We start from the raw sequence: 10,762 nt of genomic DNA on the forward strand, positions 1-10,762 counted from the left end.
TTTTCACCTCTGTTAGAGATCACTAAAAATCATGATAAAATTTAAGAACAAACTAGACTTATATTCCAAACTCTCAGAATTTGCGGATTTGGATTTAGAGCTTTGATGATTTTTCTATAAATTTTCTAAGAACAGTAACAGAAACTGTATTCAACGAAAAGTTGCTGTCAATTTCATTTCACCTTGTAACATGTTGAGCAAGGTGTATATCTTTATGTGATTATATGTTATTGCAATATATGACATTTTATCTTAATATTTAGACACACATCAGTTTACAAATGGATTTGGACATATAAAATATAAAGAATAACAAGTGATTATAATCAAAGTACAACCGATACATTCAAACATTTAATAAACTATTTTGAATATAGTTTGCATACATTACTACGTACTACCCTTGGTTGATAAACTATAATAGGTATAGTTTATGATACATTACATAACACATACATTTAAAAAGGGTACATTTATACAAAGGATATTTTCATTAAGCAAGGTACGGCCATACGGTACCAAGTTTTCATAACACGTAATTCCGTTAATGACTTTGTGAGACATTTATTTCAAATTATCATTAAGTCCTGTATTGTAACCAGAGTCTCCTTGAGGGAGAGCGTGATAGCTGTGTATAGATCTATATTGGGTTTGACAAACCCACACCTAAACTGCATGCAACAGTTAGACCGATAGGTCTGGGGTGACAAATGTCATAACATTTCCGACGCCTGAAGAACGTCGTTTTAGGCAACCTTGGTCATAGTATGGTTATAATAAACTCACATAAAGTATTAATAAACATTGGAATTTACGGGAACTTCATTAAAATTTAACGAGTTTATGTCGATTTAAACTTGCATTGTTTTACTATAAATATGATAAATTACTTGTACATTTCGGTCTTTGGGTTTTAAGACTACATTTACACATTAAGGAAAATATTGGATTTTCTAACACAAATACTACTTTTACAAACGAAAGGCTTTTAATAATACCAAACAAAAGCTTATGAACTCACCAACCTTTGTGTTGACATTTTTTCAAACAACTTGTATTCTCAGGAAATCATTAAACAGGTAACCAAGTGCTTTTGAGGATGGGGCGCTAAGGCGTCTACTATTTCATATTTTGTCAACATATTGTAATTGATTCGTAAACATGTAATTCATACAATGATGTCACTTTTTCAATTATATATATGTTGGTTGTGTTTGCTTCAATTACTATTACAATTGTTGTTATGATACTATACATGAAGTCCTCCACCCCCGGACGTTTCCGCCATCCTTGGTTTGGGGGTGTGACAGATTGGTATCTGAGCACAGTTTATAGTAAATTAAGTATATCAAACCACATAAGATATACAAACTATAAACACAATTGGGACTAATAGTCTCTGATTTGTGCATTTTTCAAATAAATATACTCTTAGAAAATAAATGATTTTCTTGATTAAAGTATACATACATACATTACATGCTCGCATGGTATCATAACTAGCGAAAACATAAAGCAAAAGAAGAAGAGTTGAACATTTTGAGTATGCCTTAGTATATGTGGATTAAATCTGGGAAGGATATAGCCTGATCAACTATATCTGTCCGGGAATTGACTTGCATATACCGGGGGATGGTCAGGATGGGCAACAAATCTAACAAACCTAATAACACACTACAAAAGGATACTTTAAGAACTCAAAACTAAACATTTACAAATACTATAGGAGTATTTTGTGTTACTATAATAAATTATCTGAGAATTAAATAGGTCTTTATTTATAGATCAATAGCTGCTAAGTGGATGCGCTAAGGTCATATGTAACTAAGATGCTATAGACTTAGAATTTATGTATCTTTGTTTCACTTCCTGTCCTTGTTTGGTTGTGGTCTTGGAGTTAGGGTCATCTATTCGAAGGACTATTATATCTTAATCACATATGACTGGTATGCACTTTGCAACTAATTAAGTAACCGATAAAGATCATTTTAAAAATATAATATATTAATTATGTCCCGACTAAATTAGTATATGTAAAACTTTTACAAACAGTCATATACTTGGAAACAAGGAAACTCAAATAAAATATTTTATACTTTCATTTTACCTCATAACCCAATGTATTGGGTCAATTAAAAGTATAAAATCATATGTATCGTAAACATACCGGAAAACAACGTAATAATATACTTTATGTATAAAAGATTTCTCTTCCTATAAATATACTTTTACTAAAAGTACATTGGTTTACGACTTACGACAGAACCATGCCGCCAAGGAGAAGACCAAGACCTTCCGGCAACATAGCAACACCTCCTCCGCCGCTGCCTCCACAGTTTGATCCTGCGATGTTCCAGGCTGCAGTAACAGCAGCCGTAGCGGCCGCAATATCGCAGATAGGGACAAACGGAGCTGGTGGTTCTGGATCGGGTGCTACAAACTCTAACCATGGAGACAGTACGTGGCGTACAAGAGAGTGTTCCTACAAAGACTTCACCAATGGCAAACCCGACAACTTCAATGGGAGCGGGGGAGTCATCACTTTAATGCAATGGTTTGAAAAGACTGAAGTAGTCTTTCAAGTGTGCTCTTGCCCCGAAGCGAGCAAAGTTAAGTTCGCAGCCTTCACTTTCACCGGTCGGGCCCTTACTTGGTGGAACTGTCGGATTAATTCACTTACTCTCGAAGTAGCTAGCTCCATATCCTGGGCAGAACTAAAAACCTTGATGATGAAGGAGTACTGCCCGAGAGGTGAAATTCAAAAGCTGGAACAAGAACTTTGGAACCTCAGGATGACGGGCTCCGACCTTGAAACCTACACCACCCGATTCAATGAATTGGCTCTCCTCTGCCCAACAATGGTTACTCCGGAGGAGAAAAAGGTGGAGCGATACCTTTGGGGACTGTCTCCCCAAGTGCAAAGTAGTGTCCTGGCTTCAAGGCCAACTACTTTTGACAGTGCCAGGGAGCTGGCACAACAACTTGTTGACCACCGAGCCGGTCATAATACTACAACCACCACCACTGATCAATCAAAAGGGGGAAACAACAAAAGGAAGTTCTGGAACCAAAAGAAGAGCCAACCAGCACAGGACCCTGCTAAGAAGCAACAAACTGTTGCTGTCCATGCTGCCACTAATGCTGCCACTACTGCTACCACTCCAGCACCACCGAAGCCATATGCTGGAACCCTACCTAAGTGCAACAAGTGCAACTTTCACCACAATGGTGCTTGTAGGGAGATGCACTGTAACAACTGCGACAGGAAGGGGCACACTGCTCGTTTCTGTAAAGCGCCGGCTCGACCAATCAACCAAGTCGCCAGTACGGGGGCAACCCGAACCTGCTACAACTGTGGAGACGCCGGTCACTTCAAAAGAAATTGCCCCAAAGCACAAGCCCCTAATGCTGGTGGAGTAGGAAGAGTCCTGGCAATAGGACATGGGGAAGCAGTCGAGGATCCCACGATGGTTACCGGTACGTTTCTCCTCAATAACTCTTATGCATGCGTACTATTCGATAGTGGAGCGGAGAGGAGTTTCGTGAGCCACCAATATAAACAATTACTTGAACAAAATCCCCAATCACTAAAGGATACTTATGTAGTAGAAATGGCAAATGGGAAAGTAGAACGCACTAGCGATATATACTCAGAGTGTACTCTCACTCTAGACAACCATACATTTAGAATTGACCTGATGCCGGTCACCATAAAAAGCTTCGACGTAATCATCAGGATGGATTGGTTAGTTCCTCACCGTGCCGACATTCTATGTTACGAAAGGGCCGTTCGCCTCAATCTACCAAATGACGAAACCCTTCTCATCTATGGTGACAAACCTAGTGCGAATTTACAAATCATCTCATGCATCAAAGCTTAAAAGTATCTCCGGAAGGAGTACCACGCCTTCTTGGCCCACGTAGTAGACAAGAAACAAGACGTGAAAGACATCAAAGACATCCCCGAAGTGTGTAACTTCCCGGATGTGTTCCCAGAAGATCTTCCTGGTGTACCACTCGCACGACAAGTCGATTTTAGAATTGACTTAATACCCGGAGCTACCCCCGTAGCCAGAGCTCCATACCGCCTCGCACCAACAGAAATGCAAGAGTTGTCCAGTCAGTTGAACGAGCTTTTGAGCAAAGGGTTCATCAGACCAAGCTTCTCACCTTGGGGAGCACCAGTCCTTTTTGTAAAGAAGAAGGACGGATCCTTTCGCATGTGCATCGACTATCGGGAACTAAACAAACTCACCATCAAGAACCGATATCCTCTACCCCGAATCAATGACCTTTTCGACCAACTCCAAGGAGCAATTTTCTTCTCAAAGATCGACCTAAGGTCAGGTTACCATCAGCTACGAGTTCAAGAAGAAGATATTCCCAAAACTGCATTCAGAACTCCCTATGGGCACTACGAGTTTGTGGTGATGTCCTTCGGTTTAACAAACGCACATGCGGTATTCATGGACTTAATGAATAGAGTGTGTCGACCCTACCTAGACAAGTTTGTAATCGTATTCATCGACGATATCTTGATCTCGCGAAGCGAAGAAGAGCATCGCCTACATCTACGCCAAGTGCTAGAGACACTAAGAGCGGAGAAGCTTTATGCTAAGTTCTCTAAGTGTGAATTCTGGATTAGAGAAGTGGATTTCCTTGGCCATGTGGTAAGTGAGAAAGGCATACATGTGGATCCCTCCAAGATCAAGGCAATCGAGAATTGGTCAGCACCCAAGACGCCAACCGAAATTCGACAATTCCTTGGGCTTGCTGGCTACTACCGAAGATTTATACAAAACTTCTCCAAGATTGCAAAACCACTCACCACCTTGACGCAGAAAGGTGTGATATTCAAGTGGGAAAATAAACAAGAAACTGCTTTCCAAACGTTAAAACAAGCCCTATGCAGCGCACCGATCTTGTCTCTCCCAGAGGGAACCGAAGACTTCGTAGTGTACTGTGATGCTTCGAATCAAGGCCTCGGATGTGTGCTCATGCAGAGAGGGAAGGTTATCGCGTATGCATCAAGACAGCTTAAGACGCACGAGGTTAATTATACTACCCACGACCTGGAATTAGGAGCAGTAGTATTCGCTTTGAAGATCTGGAGACACTACCTCTACGACACGAAATGCACTATCTTCACTGATCACAAAAGTCTTCAGCATATCCTCAATCAGAAAGAGCTCAACATGCGACAGAGGAGATGGGTAGAGTTGCTGAATGACTACGAGTGTGAATTCGTTATCATCCGGGCAAGGCCAATGTAGTGGCCGATGCTCTAAGCAGGAAGGAGTACTCGGGCCGCCGAGTAAAATCCTTAACAATGACAATCCATTCCCACCTGACCATACAAATCAAGGAAGCTCAACTGGAAGCTTTGAAACCAGAAAAGGTGGCAGGAGAGACATTAAGGGGAATGGATAAAAACTTAGAAGTCAAGGATGATGGAGCACGTTATATCATGAACCGGATTTGGACACCGAAGTTCGGTGGACTCCGAGACGTCGTCATGAATGAAGCACACAAGACTCGATACTCCATCCATCCCGAGTCGGATAAGATGTATCTGGACCTCAAGAAATTATACTGGTGGCCGAACAGGAAAGCTGAGATTGCTACCTATGTGAGCAAGTGTCTGACTTGCGCCAAGGTCAAAATCGAATACCAGAAACCATCCGGGCTATTACAACAGCCGGATATACCTCAGTGGAAGTGGGAACGAATAACCATGGACTTCATAACCAAGCTGCCTAAGACATCGGGCGGGCTTGACACCATATGGGTAATCGTAGACAGATTGACCAAATCAGCACACTTCCTACCAATAAAAGAAACCGACAAGATGGAGAAGCTGACTAGAACGTACATCAAAGAGATTGTACGACTCCATGGTGTGCCGATATCCATTATCTCCGATAGAGATAGTAGATTTACCTCACGGTTTTGGCAGTCTCTACAAAAATCATTGGGAACTAGGCTTGACATGAGTACGGCCTACCACCCACAAACCGACGGACAGAGCGAACGAACCATTCAAACGTTGGAAGACATGTTAAGAGCTTGTGTGATAGACTTCGGTAAAGCATGGGATACCCATCTACCGCTTATCGAATTTTCCTACAATAACAGCTATCATACTAGCATCAAAGTGGCTCCATTCGAAGCTCTTTACGGTCGCAAATGCAGATCACCCCTGTGTTGGGCTGAGGTGGGGGATACACAGCTAGCTAGAGGGCAAGTCTCTAATAGCACCCTCACTGGCCCTGAAATCATAAGGGAAACCACAGAAAAGATCGTTCAAATTCGAGAAAGACTGAAAGCGTCTCGCGATCGGCAAAAGAGTTACGCAGACAAACGACGCAAACCCTTGGAATTCCAGGTGGGTGATCGTGTACTACTAAAAGTTTCCCCTTGGAAAGGGATGATACGATTCGGCAAACGCGGGAAACTAAATCCAAGGTACATCGGGCCATTCGAAATCCTTGCTAGGATTGGGCCAGTAGCATACAAACTTCGATTACCTCAGGAACTCGACAAAGTACATCCCACATTTCACGTGTCGAACCTAAAGAAGTGTTTGTCTGATGAGACACTCGTAATACCACTCGACGAAATCGAAGTTAACGAAAATCTCCACTTCGTGGAGGAACCAGTCGAAATCATGGATCGGGAAATCAAACGAACGAAACAAAGTCGTATTCCCATCGTGAAGGTCCGTTGGAACGCTAAACGAGGACCCGAATTCACCTGGGAACGCGAGGATCAGATGAAACAAAAGTATCCACATCTCTTCCCGAACTCTTGAAGTCCCAGTCAAAAATACAAATTTCGGGACGAAATTTCTTCTAACGGGGGGATGATGTGACAACCGTCAAATTTCGGTCAAGTCAAAGTCAAACAAAGTCAACAAGTCAAACCGGTCAACTCCATTAACCCTTGTATGTTAAGGTTTACGTTGTACAATTCGTTATTTTAATGAGAAAACATCATTTGGAAAATTCATGTGTTTGATTTTCCTTAGCCTTAACAGTGCTAAACAACGAACCAAAGCGATAAAACACTATTGCACAATTATCGGGGGCTGTGTAAGACTCTTAAACATGGCTTAACGGGGTTTACAAATATGACAATTGTAAAAATCTCATCATATTTACTATTTACTATTTACTATTTACTATTTACTACCTACTAGTTACTATTTACGTTTTAAAAAATACTATTATTAGCCAATTAGTATTAACCATCTTCTACAAACATTTGTCATGATTACATCATGAATATGTCATATACACTAACTAGTTATATGGAGAATGTCAACATTTAACACTTATTATTAAAGAATTATATATGAATAGTAATTCTTACTAGTATAAATACAAGGCTTAAGTCACTCATTTTCTACACCATTCTCTCTCAATTTCAAGACTTCCACGGTTAATCATCAAGCTTTCTTCCACTCTTGGTTCTCGATTCGTCAATGCATCTTCTAAGTGTTTTTGAGTTGAACACTTCTCTTCTCCAACATCCATCCTCTAAGAACACATAAGGTGAGTTCATACCCCTACATTTACATGTTTTTCTTAAGTTTTAAGGGGGGAATACAAGTAAAATCATCAAGAACACAATTAAACTTTTTCTATCAGATTACATCAGAAAAGATGAACTTCGATCACAGACTGTTTTGGTCAACTTAAATATTTTAGTTTTCAAAACTGTTCCAGGTGCAAGTAGTTTAAACTCTTAGCTTTAAAATGGCTACTTGCACATCTCCATATGATTTTTCTACAATTTATGGTGATTTGTACAAAACTGCCTATCATTTCAGAGGCAAACCCGGACCAGTCTGTGATTATGAACATTTTCACCTCTGTTAGAGATCACTAAAAATCATGATAAAATTTAAGAACAAACTAGACTCATATTCCAAACTCTCAGAATTTGGGGATTTGGATTTAGAGCTTTGATGATTTTTCTATAAATTTTCTAAGAATAGTAACAGAAACTGTATTCAACGAAATGTTGCTGTCAATTTCATTTCACCTTGTAACATGTTGAGCAAGGTGTATATCTTTATGTGATTATATGTTATTGCACTATATGACATTTTATCTTAATATTTAGACACACATCAGTTTACAAATGGATTTGGACATATAAAATATAAAGAATAACAAGTGATTATAATCAAAGTACAACCGATACATTCAAACATTTAATAAACTATTTTGAATATAGTTTGCATACATTACTACGTACTACCCTTGGTTGATAAACTATAATAGGTATAGTTTATGATACATTACATAACACATACATTTAAAAAGGGTACATTTATACAAAGGATATTTTCATTAAGCAAGGTACGGCCATACGGTACCAAGTTTTCATAACACGTAATTCCGTTAATGACTTTGTGAGACATTTACTTCAAATTACCATTAAGTCCTGTATTGTAACCAGAGTCTCCTTGAGGGAGAGCGTGATAGTTGTGTATAGATCTATATTGGGTTTGACAAACCCACACCTAAACTGCATGCAACAGTTAGACCGATAGGTCTGGGGTGACAAATGTCATAACATTTCCGACGCCTGAAGAACGTCGTTTTAGGCAACCTTGGTCATAGTATGGTTATAATAAACTCACATAAAGTATTAATAAACATTGGAATTTACGGGAACTTCATTAAAATCAAACGAGTTTATGTCGATTTAAACTTGCATTGTTTTACTATAAATATGACAAATTACTTGTACATTTCGGTCTTTGGGTTTTAAGACTACATTTACACATTAAGGAAAATATTAGATTTTCTAACACAAATACTACTTTTACAAAAGAAAGGCTTTTAATAATACCAAACAAAAGCTTATGAACTCACCAACCTTTGTGTTGACACTTTTTCAAACAACTTGTATTCTCAGGAAATCATTAAACAGGTAACCAAGTGCTTTTGAGGATGGGGCGCTAAGGCGTCTACTATTTCATATTTTGTCAACATATTGTAATTGATTCGTAAACATGTAATTCATACAATGATGTCACTTTTTCAATTATATATATGTTGGTTGTGTTTGCTTCAATTACTATTACAATTGTTGTTATGATACTATACATGAAGTCCTCCACCCCCGGACGTTTCCGCCATCCTTGGTTTGGGGGTGTGACAATAAGTAATATCCGATTGGCAGTGGAATGTGTGATTTCCGCCTTACTTCCTGTTCCTTGTTTGGTTGTGGGCTTATGGCAGATTCACACATTTAATTGTTCGTTCGATATTAGGTTGTATATAACTAGTATAAACTAAGTAATTATAGAGGGAACTATTATGGTTATCATATTATCACCTAAGAAAATATAGGATTTTCTGGAGGAACCAACTAACTTTTCCAGGAACCTAGAGTATACTTCATATAACTAAAATACTTATGAACTCACCAGCTTAAATGCTGATCTACTCTTTCAAAATAACTTGTATTCTCAGGAATCCAGTAGACAGGTACACTCCCGAAGCTTTTGAGAAGACTGCTTAGTACCGTGCTGCGTCATTTGTATTCTACCGTATCTACTTTGTTGTTTGAGTATGTAATGTTTAAACACTTATGTAAAACTTATACTTATTAATGCAATGGTTGTTTGTACTTTGATTACTATAATGCATGTATTGTGATACTTACATGACGTCCTCCACCCCCGAAAGTTTCCGCCGTTCTGGTTTGGGGGTGTGACACCACGTATAATGCGACACGTGGCACTAGTAAATAAATGCCACGTCATCATGTCCGACCAGATGCGTGGCACGTAGGGGGCATGGTGTACGACACGCTCCCTTTTCAATTCTATATAAACCTTCGAAGATCAGCTCCTTTCTTACACCCTTTTACTTAATCTCTCTGGAACTCTTTCGAATCCTTTTAGCCCTTTACTCCTTAGTTCCCAATCACTTCGGTAAAGCCCTGCGGTGTCAGATAGTCTGCGATTAGAAGCTCTCAAGTCAGAGTTCTGCCCGCCTAGTTCCCAGTTTTCATCAGTGAGCTCTGTAAGTTAAGGTATACTTATTATATTCAAGTGTAACTTTTAATTATAGTCATAGTCGTTGATATGAACCTATAATTAAGATTTATTTGTGATTCCAAGTCATTATAATGATTGATCTACTTACAGGGATGATGTTTAGGCTGGATTTAGTGAGCTGTTTAAAATGAGATTTCCAAACAGTATACTATGTATACCAAACGGACCCTACCTTAGATACGATCCTACTTGGTTGTTCCTTACTTGATAGATCTTGATGTAGACTTTGAGATTAGTGAGGAATCTAGAATATCATTAGTCTCCAGGAATATAAAAATAATACTTAGTGACATTCGTATCTAGTTCACGTCAGAGGAAAAGATAAAATACCAAGACAAAGTTCTGCCCAAGTTCCGAGGCAACCACTTTTATCAAGTGAGTGCATAATTACTTTCATCTTACACATAAATAAGAATTATCTAAATAATTAAATGTTATATGTGCCTATGTGTTAAGATGTTATGTGAAATATTATATGACTTATATCGTATATGTATTTTTATAAATATTATACATTTGGTAACGAAGGGCAATGAAAGTTGTCGTAATACAACCACCAGACTATTTATGACCGTCCTTTGAAACACTAGCATTGATGGACTTCGTTCCTATTCGATGAAAAACTGGCAGCTATGGACTTAGTGCCTATTAGACAGACACTAACAGCGATAGACTTCGTGCCTA

Source organism: Lactuca virosa, chromosome 6, assembly GCF_052849685.1.
Source record: "Lactuca virosa cultivar CGN04683 chromosome 6, Lactuca_virosa_CGN04683_v6, whole genome shotgun sequence".
Lineage (NCBI taxonomy): Eukaryota > Viridiplantae > Streptophyta > Magnoliopsida > Asterales > Asteraceae > Lactuca > Lactuca virosa.